The sequence below is a fragment of the Loxodonta africana genome, chromosome 3, assembly GCF_030014295.1.
Source record: "Loxodonta africana isolate mLoxAfr1 chromosome 3, mLoxAfr1.hap2, whole genome shotgun sequence".
Taxonomy (NCBI): Eukaryota; Metazoa; Chordata; class Mammalia; order Proboscidea; family Elephantidae; genus Loxodonta; species Loxodonta africana.
Window position 1 is genome coordinate 169,911,367 of NC_087344.1, and position 20,223 is coordinate 169,931,589.

General features: G+C 38.3%; 1 protein-coding gene across 1 annotated transcript in view; it reads right to left on the minus strand.

Annotated features, from left to right (window-relative positions):
* NTNG1 (netrin G1) overlaps window positions 1-20,223 on the minus strand; it is a 414,307-nt gene that overhangs the window by 236,578 nt on the left and 157,506 nt on the right. The gene's annotated exons all lie outside the window — the stretch shown is intronic.

The window sequence follows — 20,223 nt, forward strand, 5'->3', positions numbered from 1 at the left end:
AGAAAAACTGCCAACCAAGGATCATATATCCAGCAAAACTCTCTCTGAAATATGAAGGAGAAATTAAGATATTTACAGATAAACACAAGTTTAGAGAATTTGCAAAAACTAAACCAAGACTGCAAGAAATGCTAAAGGAGATTGTTTGGCCTGATGACCAATAATATCAGGTACCAGCACAATACAAGGTCACAAAACAGAACGTCCTGATATCAACGCAACTCAAATAGGGAAAGTACAAAAACAAACAAATTAAGATTATTTCTAAAAAATAAATAAATAAACAAAATAATACACATAACAGGGAATCATGGAAATCAATAGATAAACGATCACAATAATCAAAAAGAGGGACTAAATATAGGAGGCATTGAACTGCCAGATGGAGAGTGATACAAGGCGATATAGAACGATACAAGTTAGGTTTTTACTTAGAAAAATAGGGGTAAATAATAAGGTAACCACAAAAAGGAATATCAATTCCACAACTCAAGAAAAAAGCCAAGAAAAACGTAACGACTCAACTAACATAAAGTTAAACATTATGAAAATGAGGATCTCACAATCTACTAAGAAAAACGTCTCAGCACAAAAAAGTATGTGGAAAAATGAAATGGCCAACAACACACATGAAAAGGCATCAAAATGACAGCACTAAAAACATATTTATCTATAATTACGCTGAATGTAAATGGACTAAATGCACCAATAAAGAGACAGAGAGTCACAGACTGGATAAAGAAACACGAGCCATCTATATGCTGCCTACAAGAGACACACCTTAGACTTAGAGATACAAACAAACTAAAACTCAAAGGATGGAAAAAAATATATCAAGCAAACAATAAGCAAAAAAGAAGAGGAGTAGCAATATTAATTTCTGACAAAATAGACTTTAGACTTAAATCTGCCACAAAGGATAAAGAAGGACACTATATAATGATAAATGGGACAATTGATCAGGAAGACATAACCATATTAAATATTTATGCACCCAATGACAGGGCTGCAAGATACATAAATCAAATTTTAACAGAATTGAAAAGTGAGATAGACACCTCCACATTTATAGTAGGAGACTTCAACACACCACTTTCGGAGAAGGACAGGACATCCAGTAAGAAGCTCAATAGAGACACGGAAGACCTACGTACAACAATCAACCAACTTGACCTCATTGACTTATACAGAACTCTCCACCCAACTGCTGCAAAGTATACTTTTTTTTCTAGTGCACATGGAACATTCTCTAGAATAGACCACATATTAGGTCATAAAACAAATCTTTCCAGAATCCAAAACATCGAAATATTACAAAGCATCTTCTCAGACCACAAGGCAATGAAGCTAGAAATCAATAACAGAAAAACTAGGGAAAAGAAATCAAATACTTGGAAAATGAACAATATCCTCCTGAAAAAAGACTGGGTTTTAGAAGACATCAAGGAGGGAATAAGGAAATTCTTAGAAAGCAACGAGAATGAAAATACTTCCTATCAAAACCTCTGGGACACAGCAAAAGCAGTGCTCAGAGGCCAATTTATATCAATAAATGCACACATACAAAAAGAAGAAAGAGCCAAAAGCAGAGAACTGTCCCGACAACTTGAACAAATAGAAAGTGAGCAACAAAAGAACCCATCAGGCACCAGAAGAAAACAAATAATAAAAATTAGAGCTGAACTAAATGAATTAGAGAAGAGAAAAACAATTGAAAGAATTAACAAAGCCAAAAGCTGGTTCTTTGAAAAAATTAACAAAATTGATAAACCATTGGCTAGACTAACTAAAGAAAAACAGGAAACAAATAACCCGAATAAGAAACGAGAAGGACCACATCACAACAGAGCCAAATGAAATTAAAAGAATCATTTCAGATTACTACGAAAAATTGCACTCTAACAAATTTGAAAACCTAGAAGAAATGGATAAATTCTTGGAAAAATACTACCTACCTAAATTAACACATTCAGAAGTAGAACAACTAAATAGACCCATAACAAAAAAAAGAGATTGAAACGGTAATCAAAAAACTTCCAACAAAAAAAAGTCCTGGCCCAGACGGCTTCACTGCAGAGTTCTACCAAACCTTCAGAGAAGACTTAACACCACTACTACTGAAGGTATTTCAAAGCATAGAAAAAGACGGAATACTACCCAACTCATTCTATGAAGCTACCATCTCCCTGATACCAAAATCAGGTAAAGACATTACAAAAAAAGAAAATTATAGACCTATATCCCTCATGAACATAGACGCAAAAATCCTCAACAAAATTCTAGCCAATAGAATCCAACAACACATCAAAAAAATAATTCACCCTGATCAAGTGGGATTTATACCAGGTACGCAAAGCTGGTTTAATATCAGAAAAACCATTAATGTAATCCATCACATAAATAAAACAAAAGATAAAAACCACATGATCTTATCAATAGATGCAGAAAAGGCATTTGACAAAGTTCAACACCCATTTATGATAAAAACTCTTACCAAAATAGGAATTGAAGGAAAATTCCTCAACATAATAAAGGGCATCTATGCAAAGCCAACAGCCAATATCACTCTAAATGGAGAGAACCTGAAAGCATTTCCCTTGAGAACGGGAACCAGACAAGGATGCCCTTTATCACCACTCTTATTCAACATCGTACTTGAAGTCCTAGCCAGGGCAATAAGGCTAGACAAAGAAATAAAGGGTATCCAGATTGGCAAGGAGGAAGTAAAGCTATCACTATTTGCAGATGACATGATCGTATACATGGAAAACCCTAAGGAATCCTCCAGAAAACTACTGAAACTAATAGAAGAGTTTGGAAGAGTCTCAGGTTATAAAATAAACATACAAAAATCACTTGGATTCCTCTACATCAACAAAAAGAACACCGAAGAGGAAATAACCAAATTAATACCATTCACAGTAGCCCCCAAGAAGATAAAATACTTAGGAATAAATCTTACCAAGGATGTAAAAGACCTATACAAAGAAAACTATAAAACTCTGCTACAAGAAATTCAAAAGGACATACTTAAGTGGAAAAACATACGCTGCTCATGGATAGGAAGACTTAACATAGTAAAAATGTCTAGTCTACCAAAAGCCATCTATACATATAACGCACTTCCAATCCAAATACCAATGTCATATTTTAAGGGGATAGAGAAACAAATCACTAATTTCATATGGAAAGGAAAGAACCCCCAGATAAGCAAAGCATTACTGAAAAAGAAGAAGAAAGTGGGAGGCCTCACCCTACCTGATTTCAGAACCTATTATACAGCTACAGTAGTCAAAACAGCCTGGTACTGGTACAACAATAGGCACATAGACCAATGGAACAGAATTGAGAACCCAGATATAAATCCATCCATGTATGAGCAGCTGATATCTGACAAAGGACCAGTGTCAGTCAATTGGGGAAATGATAGTCTTTTTAACAAATGGTGCTGGCATACCTGGATATCCATTTGCAAAAGAATGAAACAGGACCCATACCTCACACCATGCACAAAAACTAACTCCAAGTGGATCAAAGACCTAAACATAAAGACTAAAAGGATAAAGATCATGGAAGAAAAAATAGGGACAACCCTAGGAGCCCTAATACAGGGCATTAACAGAATACAAAACATTACCAAAAATGATGAAGAGAAACCAGATAACTGGGAGCTCCTAAAAATCAAACACCTATGCTCATCTAAAAAAAAAAAAAAATTTTTTTTTTTTTTTAGCTCATCTAAAGACTTCACCAAAAGAGTAAAAAGACCACCTACAGACTGGGAAAGAATATTCAGCTATGACATCTCAGACCAGCGCCTGATCTCTAAAATCTACATGATTCTGTCAAAACTCAACCACAAAAAGACAAACAACCCAATCAAGAAGTGGGCAAAGGATATGAACACACATTTCACTAAAGAAGATATTCAGGCAGCCAACAGACACATGAGAAAATGCTCCCGATCATTAGCCATTAGAGAAATGCAAATTAAAACTACGATGAGATTCCATCTCACACCAACTAGGCTGGCATTAATCCAAAAAACACAAAATAATAAATGTTGGAGAGGCTGCGGAGAGATTGGAACTCTCATACACTGCTGGTGGGATTGTAAAATGGTACAGCCACTTTGGAAATCCATCTGGCGTTATCTTAAACAGTTAGAAATAGAACTACCATACAACCCAGAAATCCCACTCCTCGGAAAATACCCTAGAGACACAAGAGCCTTCACACAAACAGATATATGCACACCCATGTTTATTGCAGCTCTGTTTACAATAGCAAAAAGCTGGAAGCAACCAAGATGTCCGTGAACGGATGAATGGGTAAATAAATTGTGGTATATTCACACAATGGAATACTACGCATCGATAAAGAACAGTGACAAATCTGTGAAACATTTCATAACATGGAGGAATCTGGAAGGCATTATGCTGAGCGAAATGAGTCAGAGGCAAAAGGACAAATATTGTATAAGACCACTATTATAAGATCTTGAGAAATAGAAAAAACGGAGATGAACACATACTTTTGTGATTACAAAGGGGGGAGGGAGGGAGGGAGGGAGAGAGTTTTTTATTGATCAATCAGTAGATAAGAACTGCTTTGGGTGAAGGGAAAGACAACACTCAATACAAGGAAGGTCAGCCTAATTGGACTGGACTAAAAGCAAAGAGCTTTCCGGGATAAAATGAAAGCTTCAAAGGTCAGCGGAGCAGAGGCTGGGGTCTGGGGAACATGGTTTGAGGGGACTTCTAAGTCAATGGGCAAAATAATTCTATTATGAAAACATTCTGCATCCCACTTTGAAATGTGGCGTCTGGGGTCCTAAATGCCAACAAGTGGCCATCTAAGATACATCAATTGGTCTCTACCCACCTGGAGCAAAGGCAAAGGAAGAACACCAAGGTCACACGACAACTAAGAACCCAAGAGACAGAAAGGGCCACATGAACCAGAGACCTACATTATCCTGAGACCAGAAGAACTAGTTGGTGCCCAGCCACAATCGATGTCTGCCCTGTCAGGCAGCACAACAGACAACTCCTGAGGGAGCAGGAGACCAATGGGATACAGACCCCAAATTCTCATAAAAAGACCATACTTAATGGTATGACTGCGACTAGAGGAATCCTAGAGACAATGCTCCCCAGAACTTCTGATGGCACAGGACAGGAACCATCCCCGAAGACAACTCATCAGGCATGAAAAGGACTGGTCAGCGGGGGGGAGAGAGATGCTGATGAAGAGTGAGCTAATTAAATCAGGTGGACACTGGAGAGTGTGTTGGCAACTCTTGACTGGAGGGGGGATGGGAGGATAGAGAGAGAGGGACGACGGCAAAATTGGCACGAAACGAGAGACTGAAAGGGCTGACTCAATAGGGGGAGAGCAAGTGGGAGAAGGGAGTAAGATGTATGTAAACCTACATGTGACAGACTGATTGGAATGGTAAATGTTCACTTGAAGCTTAATAAAAATTAATTTAAAAAAAAATGGGCAAAGGAAATGAAGAGACACATCACCAAGGAAAACATTCAAGCAGCTAACAGATACATGAGGAAAAACTCTCAATCACTAGCCATTAGAGAAATGCAAATCTAAACCACAGTTAGATACCATCTCACCCTGGCATTACTGGCATGAATCAAAAAAAAAAAATAGAAAATAACAAACATTGGAGAGGCTGCAGGGGGATTGGAACTCTTATGTATTGCTGGTGAGAATGCAAAATGGTATGATCATTTTGGAAAACAATACTGTGCTTCCTTAGAAAGCCAGAAATATAAATACCATATGATCCAGCAATCCCACTCCTAAGAATACATCCTAAAGAAATAAGAGCCATCACACAAATAAGACACATACGCACCCGTGTTCATTGCGGCATTGTTCACAATAGCAAAAAGATGGAAACCAATCTAGACGCTCATAACCGATGAACAGATAAACTGTGGTATATACACACAATGGAGTACTATGAGAAGCATCTCACAACAGGGATGAATCTGGAGGGCAGTATGCTGAGTGAAATAAGTCAATCACAAAAGGAAAAATATTGTATGAAACCACTACTATATAAACTCATGAAAAGGCTTACACACAAAAAGAATCAATCTTTGACGGTTATGAGGGAGGGGAGATGTGGGGATGGAAAAACACTAAATGGACAATAGTTAAGTGGTAACTTTGGTGAAGGGTAAGACAGTACACCATACTGGGGAAGGCAGCACAACTGTACAAGGCAAGGTCATGGAAGATCCATACGTACATCCAAAGTCCCTGAGGGACTAAATTGCTGGGCTGAGGGCTGTGGGGACCATGGTTTCAGGGAACATCTAGCTCAACTGGCATAACATAGTTTATAAAAAAAATGTTTTACATTCTACTTTGGTGAGTAGTGTCTGGGGTCTGGAAAGCCTGTGAGCTGCCATCTCAGATACTCCACTGATCTCACCCTTTCGGGAACAAGGGAGAATGAAGAAAAGACACAAGGGAAAGATTAGTTCAAGAACTAAGTCCAGGCTGAGTCCAGTATAACTAGATGGTGCCTGGCTACCACCACTGACTGCTCTGAAAGGGATCACAATAGAGGGTCCCAGACAGAGCTGGAGAAAAATATAGAACAAAATTCTAGCTCACAAAAAAAGACCAGACTTACTGGCCTGCCAGAGACTGGAGAAACCCTGACAGTACCCTTTTAGCTCGGTAATGAAGCCACTCCTGAGGATCACCTTCATCCAAAGATTAGATAGGCCCATAAAAAAAAAATTAGACCAAAGGGGCACACCAGCCCAGGGGCAAGGACTAGAAGGCAGGAGGGAGCAGCAAAGCTGGTAATAGGGAACCCAAGGTCAAGAGAGTGTTGACATGTTGTGGGCTTGTTAACCAATGTCAAAAAACAATACGTGTATGAACTGTTTAATGAGAAGCTAGTTTTTTCTGTAAACCTTCATCTAAATACAGTAAAGATAATAATAATAATACAATTACTGTAAACACTTAAAAAAAAATTCCCACAACTCAAGAAGGAAATTAGCCTTCAGATTAAGAGGCTCTTTAGAATACCCAAAACAACGAGTAAAAAAAAGAACAGTGCCAGGACACAACTTTAGGAAATTTAACAAAACCAAGGCTGAAAAGATGATTCTAAAAGTTACCGCATAGAAAATAGTATGTCTACAAAGGAACAATTTGCCTAACATCAGACTTCTTTCATCAGCAACACTAGTGGCCAAAAGCCAATGGAGTAATGCATTCAAAATTCTGAGGGGGTATTATTTTTCAGCCCAGAATTCCATTTCCAGTCAAATTATCCATCCATTGTGGAGGTAAAATAAAGACTTCCAGTCATATAAAAGTAATTTCCCAAATTTCTCTTCTGAGGAAGCTAAAGGCGTATTCCAGAAAAATGAAGGGGAGAACAGAAGTCAGGGGAGCCCAGAAACAATTAAGTCAACCCAGAAAGAAAAGGGGACTCCCAGGATCAACCTCACACTGAAGTAGGTAAGCAGGACCGTGCTCAGTTAGTACACATTGTTGTGTCCCAATTGGATGCTCATAGATACCCTTTGCCCTGGGTGATCAGTGATGATGCCATATTAAACAAACAAACAAAAACAACAACAAAAAAACAAACCCATTGCCATCGAGTTGATTCCGACTCATAGCAACCCTACAGACCTTATAGGACGGATTAGAACTGAGCCACAAGGTTTCCAAGGAGTGGCTGGTGGATTCAAACTGCCAACCCTTTGGTTAGCAGCCAAGCTCTTAACCACTGCACCACCAGGGCTCCGATGCCATATTAGTTGCTGAATAATTTGACTCCACAGTGAATCCACGAGGGAGGTCAAACAGGAAAAAAGGTGACAATATGCAATAGATTTTACAACTGAGAAGATGAAAAACTTGAAACTATGATAAACATAATTCCATTGTCAATAAGAAAACAAGGAGGAAAAGAAAAAAAACTGGACAAGGTATCATGGAGATTCGATATGAATAAAAAAAAAAAGGCATGATTTTAAGCAATTGAAAGTAATTTTAAAGGAATCTACTTGACCTTGGTGCTAGATATATTCTTTCAGTGGCCAAAGAGTCATGACATTGATGTTGCAGAGAAGGAAGTATGATCCTAGCAGTCCACTTAAATTTTTTTTTTTTTTTAACTTAAGTTAGCTGTGGCTAATATCAACATAGTCATTGTAATCCCAGTCTACTTGGATTTTAACTTTTAGAATCAATCTATGGGCCAAGCACGAAATCCTTGTTTATGGGGAGGGCACAAAATGTAAATATTGAGATTTCTGACAACATAAAAATAAGAGTAATTGAAAAAGCTATCAATAGAATGGGAGAAGGAAATGTTGAAGAAAGTTTAGAGGCATTAAAATTTTTACAGGGGGGAAATGAAGGTTCTCACTGAAATTGAAGGAATGAATAATCATGAAATACATATTTTTTAAAGTTACAAAAATAATAAAACTTGTTCTCGAGTCGATTCCGACTCATAGCGACCCTTTAGGACAGAGTAGAGCTGCCCCATAGGATTTCCAAGGAGCTCCTGGTGGATTCAAACTGTCGACCCTTTAGTTAGCAGCGGTAGCTCTTAACCACTACACCACTAGAGTTTCCATAAAGGTAATAAATAGAAGACTTAAATTAATACCATACCACTCAAATAAAGGGGAAAAAAAGGAGACATTAGTGGAAAAATACTATATCATTATTATTAAATATTCTCAATTTCATAGTGGAGAATCAGTATATATTGTCTACAATTTATAATCAAAAGAAGAGGTAAATGCATATTAGTTATGGGTGTAAAATCTCCATATGAGTAAAAACAAGCTCTGAAAACAAAAATTCCACTGGGCAGTGAACCTGAGTATTTGTTATCATAACCCTTGCTTTAATTTTTAAAAAGTAATAAAAACAAGCTCAAAATAAAAGCATTTGTCGAGGATCTACTGCACGAAGGGGAATACTAAAGGAATAAAAGGATAACCTATTTCCCTGAAGACTTTCCTATTTAATACTTGAGACAAACTATGAAACAGGGAAAACGCAACACATGAGCCAGTGTTCAGTACAATGTAAAATGTATAGGAGCTAAAGGAACATAAATGCCTAGTGACAATAGTTCATCTTATTTTTGTAGATTCTAAGTGAAAAGTAGGAGAGTAGGCTTCAGGAAAGATCTCGTGGAATGGGTAGTCTTCATAGCTCAAGGTATCCTCAAGGAGTAATGGATTCGTATGGGTGGGAGGAAATGAAAAGACTTTTTTCAACAAGATAAAACTCATGAGAAAATATTCAGAGATAAGAAAAAGTGGTGGACTCAGGGACAAGCACAGGGGTGGAAAGTTGAGTTGGTGTTGGGTAAAGAAATCATATTACATAGTTTTAATGGTAGTGCTATTTTCTAGAAGTTATGCCATGTATTATCGTGAATCATTTCTTTCTGGCATGAAAAATGTCAGATGAAATAATGGCTGGCTTTTATTTATTTATTGGACTTAAGGTTGCTTCTATGAGAGGCTGGTTTATTTATAAGAATGCAAATTTTAAAAGCCCCGGAATTTAAAAAGGGCTTGTCATTTAAAACCTCTGTAAGGTAAGCTCTATTCTATACAACGAACTTCTCCATGTTCTTTCTCACAAGGTGTGCAGCATCAACAATTTGTTAAATGGGATTCTTTTGAGGGAACCATTTCAATTTAACCTCTAAGATCCAGAAAACTAAGACCTTAGGCAAACATCCACCCATTAGAAACTACATGTAAAAAAAAAAAACTTGATTTTTCTCTGAAACATATTCGTGCTCAAAATTTCCTGTAGTATTTTAATTTTATTTCATTGCGTATTTTCTTTTGCTCTAAGTAACTTCAAATGGATTTAAGTTTCTCAGTGCATTGTCTATTGTTTCATCATTTAAAAGCATGCTTCATGTATTTAAAATATGTTTAGGTGGGACTCTGTAGAGGTGAAAAGGAACTATCCCTACAGCCTCAAGACTCTTAAGCTATTTGTGGCAGCCATGAAAACGTGCCTCTCAGATCTCCAACTGCAGGGAGTGTAACTGGCCAAGGGCTGCAGAAGCTGGGCTCTGAAATCATCGCTGAGTTTGTCCAGCGACTCCATACTTTTTAAGCGCCGCCCCCAGTCAACAAGTGAGTACAGCACGAATACTAAGGCATTCAGTTTGGAGGAGAAGCAGGACTCTTCTAATGAATGACTTTTGGCTCAAAGATGCCCCACTGACTTTGCTGAAATTTTCTTAAAACTAAACCATAGTCTAAGACTTTTCTTATCTAACTCAACCCGCCTTCCTTCCTTCCTTCCCTCTCTCCTCCACAGAGCTTAGACCTGCGTGATGATCTGACAGGTCTTCCAGCCTCTCCTGCCTTCCTCTTCTTTTTTTTTCCTCATGAGGGTCTTCCCCCAGTAAATCCTTCTATGTGTGATTTAAAAAGTGCTGCTGCTGTTAACCAAAAGATTGGCAGTTTGAATCCACCAGGCACTCCTTGGAAACTCTATGGCAGTTCTACTCTGTCATACAGGGTCACTATGAGTCAGAATCGACTCCACGACAATGAGGTTTTTTTGGTTATAGGAAGAATCAGGGAATATTAGGTAGTAAATATTATTGTTGATAACTTTATGGTAGCCATACCCTGTTGCCGTCGAGTCGATTCCGACTCATAGCGACCCTATAGGACAGAGTAGAACTGCCCCATACGGTTTCCAAGGAGTGCCTGGTGGATTTGAACTGCTGACCTTTTAGCAGCCGTAGCTCTTAACCACTATGCTACCAGGGTTCCAAAACTTTATAGTACACATTAGTTAATTCACCCACCAATTACTGATTACTTAGTATCTGCCAGGCACTGTGCCAGGTGCTTGGGATGCAGACATGAATGAATATGACCAAGGCTTTGCCTCCTTCAAGTTCACTTACTAGCAAGAAAGGTTAACACTCTTTGAATAAACTCTAATGGAAGTAGTTACCCAGTGTTAGGGGAACCCACTTGAAGGAGTGATGGATTTTTCTGCAACAGAAAAGTTAAGGGTGGAGGTTCAGCCATCTGAGCCTTGAAACTAGGGCTTTGAACCACTTCAGTTAGAGCCCCTGCTGAGAATTTGCATTTCTTACAAGTTCCCAGGCAATGCTAATGTTGCTGGTTAGGGACCAATTCTGAGAACCACTAGTAGAGCAGTGATTCTCAAAATTTATTATACATAAGAATCACCTGGGGCTCTTGTTAAAATGTAGATTCTGATTCAGTATATCTGGGGGTGGAAATGCAAATTCTCAGCAGGGGTTTGAACAGGAATGAACCTGTTCAAAGCCTTGCTTAAAACATGAGTAAGCATTCATCATGTGGAGAAGACAAAGGAAGAAGTTTCCTATTACAGGGAACAACATGAGCAAAGGCAAGGAAGTGAGCAAGTATGTGGGATGTGGTAGAAGTGGTGAATAGTAGGAGTGGTAGGAACTTAGAGTGATTTGGGGGAGGACAGTAGAACTGGGAAAGGGAAAACTATTGCCAGGAGACAGTGATTGACTGCTGTGTTGAAGTCTAGTAAATAAATGTCCAGTTATGCTGTTATCCTCCTCACTCAAGGAAGGAGGAAATCAACAAGTACGTACAGAGACTCATTAGTTTGGAATCAGATTTTGAGCAGAAGCTGTGAGAGACATGAAGAAAGTCTTATCCCTACCCCTGATGTGCATAAAAGCTTGGTGGGAGGGATCAAATATATACATTCAAAATAACTGGAGAATAAACCAAAACTAGTTATTACCTACTTATATTATGGAGCCCTTGGTGTAGCAGTGGTTAAGAGATGGGGCTGTTAACCAAAAGGTTAGTAGTTTGAATCCACAAGCTGCTCCTTGGAAACCCAATGGGGCAGTTCTACTTTGTCCTATAAGGTCGCTATGAGTCGGAATCAACTTTACAGCAACAGGTTTTTTGGTGTATCTTATTGTATCTATAAAATATTTTAGGTGATTAGCATGATTATATTTTGCGCCTTCTACATTTCGACCGCCACCTATCTGTCAGCTTGTTGTACTATGATGGCTTGCATGTTGCTGTGATGTTGAAAGCTATGCCACCAATATTTCAAATGCCACTAGGGTCACCCATGGTGGACAGGTTTGAGTGAAGCATCCAGACTAAGACTAGAGGAAGGGTCTGGAAATCTACTTCCAAAAATCAGCCGATTAACATGTTACAGATCACAACAGAACACTGTCCTACTCGATAGCTTTGGACATGTTATTAGGAAGAATCAGTCACTGGAAGAGGACATCACGTTTAATGAAGTAGGGCACCAGTGAGAGAAACCCTTAAAGAGGCACAATAGCCTCCTGGATTGGCACAACAGCGGTAACAATGAACTCAAACACGGGGTAATTGTGAGGATGACACAAGTCCAAACAACGTTTCATTCTGTTGTATATCAGGTCACTGTGAGTTAGAGCTGACAGCATCTGTCTGTCTGTCTGTCTATCTATCATCTATCTTTCTTTCTTTCTGTCTTCTAAGCTTTGTACTAAGTGCTGGGGAATTCACAGGCAAATAGACAAGAAACGCTCCTTGCTGTTATTAGAGCTCACGGTTAGTGGGCGGAATGACAACAGGGAGATACAAAGCATGTGGTAAGAGCTATGAGAAGAGGAATTTCCGAGTCCTTAGGGAAAACAGAGGGATATCTCTCCCAAAAGAGGGGTAAGTAGGGAGGGGTGGTCAGGAGGTTTCTCGGAGAAAGTGGCTAAGCTGAAACTTAGTAGAGCAATTTTTACATATAATTGAATGCTAAATAATAAATGCTCAAAATAATTTGAACGGTACTCCAATCCCAAAGGATCAGGTGTAAATTCCTTAGCCATCATATCTAAAGGCCTTTACAATCTGTTTGTAGTGGGACTTCTCTCAAGTGCTTTCTTCTTACTGTCCAGAGAAAGCCCCATAGTGCAAGATATGTTTTATTCTTTCAAAGTTCCTAGGCACATAATCTGCCTCATCTGGACTGTGCCCTGACTTTTTGCTGCTCATGTGAACCCATTTCTCACCAACTGGTGACCTGGAGCAAATTATTTAACTGTTTATGTGTTAGTTTCCTCATCAGTAAAGAAAAAAAAGGGGGTGGTGGTGGTGGTAATAGTGCCTACTTCATAGGGTTGTTGTGAGGCTTACGTGAATTACTTACAAACAATGGTCCCTGCCACATGGTAAGAGTTATATAGGTGTTCCAAGTTATTATTGCTCTTACTTTATATTCAAACTTAAGTCCTACCTACTCAAGTGGTAAGCAGATGTGGCGAAATCCACCCAAATAGCATGCCCACAGGAGCTGAAAAGTGGTAACACTTTTTTAATTCTCTCTGGGCACTTAGCACATAATACCCTGTTCCTTGTTGTTTTCCCAGAGGACTGGGCCCTAGAGACAGCCTGCCCAGGTTAGGATCTCAGGGCCACAGCCTTGTAACTTTGGGAAAGTTACTGTCCAAGCCTCAGTTCCCTCATTTGTAAGTTGTGAATAATGATAATACCATCTCAATAGGTTCTTGTAAAAACTGAGTGGTAAAATATACATAAAGTACGTTTTTAAAAGAATTTTTATTGTGCTTTAAGTGAAAGTTTACAAATCAAGTCAGCCTCTCACACAAAAACTTATATACACCTTGCTACATAGTCCCAATTGCTCTCCCCCTAATGAGACAGGCCGCTCCCTCCCTCCGCTCTCTCTTTCCATGTCCATTTCGCCAGCTTCTAACCCTCTCCACCCTCTCATCAACCCTCCAGGCAGGAGATGCCAACATAGTCTCAAATGTCCACCTGATCGAAGGAGCTCACTCCTCACCAGCATCCCTCTCTAACCCATTGTCCAGTCCAATCTTGTCTGAAGAGTTGGCTTTGGGAATGGTTCCTCTCCTGTGCCAACAGAAGGTCTGGGGGCCATGACCACCGGGGTCCTTCTACTCTCAGACCATTAAGTCTGGCCTTTTTATGAGAATTTGGGGTCTGCATCCCACTGATCTCCTGCTCCCTCAGGGGTTCTTTGTTGTGGTCCCTATCAGGGCAGTCATCAGTTGTAGCCAGGTACCATCTAGTTCTTCTGGTCTCAGGCTGATGTAGTCTCTGTTTTATGTGGCTCTTTCTGTCTCTTGGGCTTATAATTCCCTTGTGTGTTTGGTATTCTTCATTCTGCTTTGATCCAGGTGGGCTGAGACCAACTGATGCATCTTAGATGGCTGCTTGCTAGCATTTAAGATGCCAGATGCCTCTCTCCGAGGTGGGATGCAGATTGTTTTCTTCATAGATTTTACATGCCAGTTGACATAGATGTCCCCTGAAACCATGGTCCCCAGACCCCTGCCCCTGCTATGCTGGCCTTCGAAGCATTCAGTTTATTCCAGAAACTTCTTTGCTTGCCGTTTTGGCCAGTAGTTGCTGACCTTGCCTTTATTGTGTGTTGTCTTTTCCTTCACCTAAAGTAGTTTTTATCTACTATCTAAATAGTGAATACCTCTCTCCTTCTCTCCCTCTCTCCCCGCCTCATAGCCATCAAAGAATATTTTCTTCTCTGTTTAAACTATTTCTTGAGTTCTTATAATAGTGGTCTTATACAATATTTGTCCTTTTCCAACTGACTAATTTCACTCAGCATAATGCCTTCCAGATTCCTGCATGTTATGAAATGTTTCACAGATTCATCACTATTCTTTATTGATGAGTAGTATTCTATTGTGTGAATATACCATAATTTATTTATCCATTCATCCATTGATGGGCACCTTGGTTGCTTCCATCTTTTTACTATTGTAAACAGTGCTGCAGTGGACATGGGTTTGCATGTATCTGTTCGCGTAAAGGCTCTTATTTCTCTAGGATATATTCCGAGGAGTGGGATTGCTGGATCATATGGTAGTTCTATTTCTACCTTTTTAAGGAAGCGCCAAATCCATTCTGAAGGTGGCTATACTATTTTACATTCCCACCAGTAGTGTGTAAGTGTTCCAATCTCTCCACAGCCTCTCCAACTTATTGTTTTGTGTTTTTTTGATTAATGCCAGCCTTGTTGGAGTGAGGTGAAATCTCATTGTAGTTTTGATCTGCATTTCTCTAATGGCTAATGATCGTGAGCCTTTCCTCACGTATCTGTTAGCTACCGGAATGTCTTCTTTAGTGAAGTGTCTGTTCATATCTTTTGTCCATTTTTTAATTGGGCTGTTTGTCTTTTTGCTGTTGAGTTTTTGCAGTATCATGTAGATTTTAGAAATCAGGTGCTGATCGGAAATGTCATAGCTAAAAACTTTTTCCCAGTCTGTAGGTAATCTTTTTACTCTTTTGGTGAAGTCTTTGGATGAGCATAGGTGTTTGATTTTTAGGAGCTCCCAGTTATCTAGTTTTTCATCTGCATTGTTAGTAATGTTTTGTATACTGTTTATGCCATGTATGAGGGCTCCTAATGTTGTCCCTATTTTTTCTTCCATGATCATCATTTTAGATTTAGGTCTATGATCCATTTTGAGTTAGTTTTTGTGCATGGTGTGAGGTATGGGTCTTGTTTCATTTTTTTGCAGATAGATATCTAGTTATGCCAGCACCATTTGTTAAAAAGACTGTCTTTTCCCCATTTGACTGCCTTTGGGTCTTTGTCAAATATCAGCTGGTCATACATGGATGATTTTACATCTGGATTCTTAATTCTGTTCCATTGGTCTATGTATCTGTTGTTGTACCAGTACCAGGCTGTTTTGACTACTGTGGTGGTTATAATAGTTTCTAAAATCAGGTAGTGTGAGGCCTCCCACTTTGTTCTTCTTTTTCAGTAATGCTTTACTTATCCGGGGCCTCTTTCTCTTCCATATGAAGCTAGTGATTTGTTTCTCCATCTCATTAAAGGATGTCGTTGGAATTTGGATCAGAATTGCATTAGATGTACAGATAGCTTTTGGTAGAATAGCCATTTTTATAATGCTAACTCTTCCTATCCATGAGCAAGGTGTGTTTTTCCGTTTATGTAAGTCTCTTTTGGTTTCTTGCGGAAATGTATTGTAGTTTTCTTTGTATAAGTGTTTTACATCTCTGGTAAGATTTAGTTTTTTTTTTTTAATCTTCTTGGGGGCTACTATAAATGGTATTGATTTGGTGATTTCCTTTTCGATGTTCTTTTTGTTGGTGTAGAGGAATCCAACTGATTTTTGTATGTTTATCTTGTATCCCGATACTCTGCTGTACTCTTCTATGAGTTTCAGTAGTTTTCTTGAGGATTCCTTGTGGTTTTCTGTATATAAGATCATGTTGTCTGGAAATAGAGATAATTTTACTTCTTCTTTGCCAATCTAGATGTCCTTTATTTCTTTAACTAGCCTAATTGCTCTGGCTAGGACCTCCAGCACAATAGCGGTGATAAAGGGTATCCTTGTCTGGTTCCCGATCTCAAGGGGAATGCTTTCAGGCTCTCTCCATTTAGCGTGATGTTGGCTATTGGCTTTGTGTAAATGCCCTTTATTATGTTGAGGAATTTTCCTTTAATTCCTATTTTGCTGAGAGTTTTTATCATGAATGGGTGTTGAACTCTGTCAAATGCCTTTCTGCATCAACTGATAAAATCATGTGATTCTTGTCTTTTGTTTTATTTATGTGATGGATTACATTAATTGTTTTTCTAATGTTGAACCATCCCTGCATGCCTGGTACGAATCCCACTTCGTCACAGTGAATTATGTTTTTGATATGTTGTTGAAGTCTATAGGCTAGAATTTTGTTGAGGATTTTTGTGTCTAAGTTCATGAGGGATATAAGTGTGTAATTTTCTATTCTTGTGGTGTCTTTACCTGGTTTTGGTATCAGGGATATGTTGGCTTTGTAGAATGAGTTTGGTAGCATTCCGTCCTTTTCTATGCTCTGAAATACCTTTAGTAGTACTGGTGTTAACTCTTCTCTGAAAGCTGGGTAGAACTCTGCAGTGAAGCTGTCTGGGCCAGGGCTTTTTTTTGTTGGAAGTTTTTTGATTACCTTTTCTACCTCTTCTTTTGTTATGGGTCTATTTAGTTGTTCTACCTCTGCTTGTGTTAGTTTAGGTAGGTAGTGTGTTTCCAGGAATTCATCTATTTCTTCTAGGTTTTCAAATTTGTTAGAGTACAATTTTTTATAGTAATCTGATATGATTCTTTTAATTTCATTTGGGTCTGTTGTAATATCACCCATCTCATTTCTTATTCAGGTTATTTGCTTCCTCTCCCGTTTTTCTTTTGTCAGTTGGGGCAATGGTTTATCAATTTTGTTGATTTTTTCAAAGAACCAGTTTTGGTTTTGTTAATTCTTTCAATTGTTTTTCTGTTTTCTATTTCATTTAGCTCTGCTCTAATTTTTATTATTTGTTTTCTTCTGGTGCCTAAGGGTTTCTTTTGTTGCTCTCTATTTGTTCAAGTTGTAGGGATGATTTTTTTATTTTGGCCCTTTGTTCTTTTTGGATGTGTGCATTTATTAATATAAATTGGCCTCTGAGTACCGCTTTCACTGTGTCCCAAAGGTTCAGACAGGAAGTGTTTTCATTCTCATTGGATTCCATGAATTTCTTTATTGCATCCTTAATGTCTACTATAATCCAGTCTTTTTTGAGCAGGGTATTGTTCAGTTTCCAAGTGTTTGATTTCTTTTCCCTGCTTTTCCTGTTTTTGATTTCCACTTTTATGGCCTCATGGTCAGAGAAGATGCTTTGTAATATTTCAATATTTTGGATTCTGCTAAGGCTTGCTTTATGACCTAATATGTGGTCTATTCTAGAGAATGTTCCCTGTGCACTAGAAAAGAAAATATACTTGGTTGCTGTTGCGTGGAGTGTTCTGTGTATGTCTATGAGGTCAAGTTGGTTGATTGTGGCATTTAGATCTTCCGTGTCTTTATTGAGCTTCTTTCTGGATGTCTTGTCCTTCACCAAAAGTAGTGTGTTGAAGCCTCCTAATGTTATTGTTGAGCTGGCTATCTCACTTTTCAATGCTAATAGAGTTTGTTTTATGTATCTTGCAGCCCTGTCATTGGGTGCATAAATATTTAATATGGTTATATCTTCTGGGTATATTGTCCCTTTAATCATTATATAGTTTCTTTCTTTATCTTTTATGATGGATTTAGCTTTAAAGTCTATTTTGTCAGAAATTAATATTGACACTCCTTTGAGTTTTAGTTTGTTTGTGTCTCTAAGTCTAAGGCGTGTCTCTTGTAGGAAGCATATAGATGGATTGTGGTTTTTAATCCATTCTGCCACTCTCTGTCTCTTTATTGGTGCATTTAGGCTATTTACATTCATCGTAATTATGGATAGGTATGAATTTAGTGCTATCATTTTGATGTCTTTTTCTGTGTGTTGACAGTTTCTTTTTCCCACTTAATTTTCTGTGCTGAGTAGATTATCTTTATATATTGTCTTTTCCTCTTATTTGCTGTTGTTGATTTTGTTTCTGCTGAGTCTCTATTTTTTTCTTGTATTTTATTTTGATGAGTGGGATAGTTTGTCTCCTTTGTGGTTACCTTATCACTTACCGCTATTTTTCTAAATTTAAACCTAACTTTTATTTCTTTGTATCACCCTATCTTCCTCTCCATATGGGAGAGCTATGATTACATTTCTTAGTCCCTCTTCATTGTTTTAATATTGTCTTCTTTTACATAATTACATTGCTGTTTCCCTGTTTTGACCTTTTTTTATCTTGATTTATTTTTGTGATTTCCCTGTCTTGGATGACATCTGATTGCTCTGCCCAGTGCTCTAGTCTTGTGTTGATACCTGATATTATTGATTTTCTAACCAAAGTACTCCCTTTAGTATTTCTTGTAGTTTTGGTTTGGTTTTTATGAATTTCCTAAACTTCTGTTTATCTGGAAACGTCCTAACTTCACCTTCATATTTAAGAGACGGTTTTGCTGGATATATGATTCTTGGCTGGCAATTTTTTTCCTCCAATTTTTTAAATAAATAATCTCATTGCTTTCTTGCCTGCATAGTTTCTGCCGAGTAGTCCAAGCTTATTCTATTGGCTGTCCTTTGTAGGTGACTTTTCGTTTATCCCTAGCTGCTCTTAAAATTCTCTCTTTATCTTTGGTTTTGGCAAGTTTGATTATAATATGTCTTGGTGACTTTCTTTTAATATGTACCTTATGTGCAGTTCGATGAGCATCTTGAATAGATATCTTCTCATCTTTCACGATATCAGTGAAGTTTTCTGCCAACAAATCTTCAACAATTCTCTCTGTATTTTCTGTTATTCCCCCTGTCCTGGTACTGCAATCACTCTTAGGTTATTTCTCTTGATAGAGCCCCACATAATTCTTAAGGTTTCTTCATTTTTTTTTAAATTCTTTTATCTGATTTTTCTTCAAATATATTAGTGCCAAGTGATTTATCTTCAAGTTCAGAAATTCTGGCTTCTATTTGTTCAATTCTGATCCTCTGACTTTTTAGTGAGCTGTCTACTTCTCTAATTTTATTGTTAATCTTCTGAATTTCTGATTGCTGTCTGTCTATGGATTTTTCCAGCTTATTAAATTTTTCGTTGTGTTCCTGAATAATCTTTCTAAATTCTTCAATTGCTTTATCCATGTGTTCCTTGGCTTGTTCTGCGTATTGCCTCATTTCCTTCCTGATGTCTTGAAGGGTTCTGTATATTAATCTTTTGTATTCTTCCTCTGGTAATTCCAGGGATGCACTTTCATCCTGAAGATTCCTGGGTTCTTTGTTCTGAGAGCTTGTTGAGGTGACCATGGTCTGTTTCTTTATGTGACTTGATATTGACTGTTGTCTCTGAGCCATCTATAAATTATTGTATTAGTTTATGCTTGCTTACTGTGTTGTAGCTTCTTGCTTTGCTTTGTTCTGATATATCCAGATGGGTTGCTTGAGTGAGCTAGCTTGATTATTTTCACCTTTGGAGCTCTGAAGTCCTGTCCCCAGATGGCTAGAGCTGTTATCTTGTATATCAGTCTAGGAGTCCATTCAGTTTTCTTGTATGAATTCTGCTCAGGTTTCCAGGTAGCTGATCATCACGTGTGTGGTACAGGCTCTGTCCTACAGTCTTAGAGGGGCAGGGGTGATTGGTGTAGGTACTGGTATCTGATGGCAGCAGGGGTCACACTCTGAACAAGGCAGGGGGCTGAGAACTGACCCCTGAGTGTCTCTGGGGAAAGTGCATCCCTG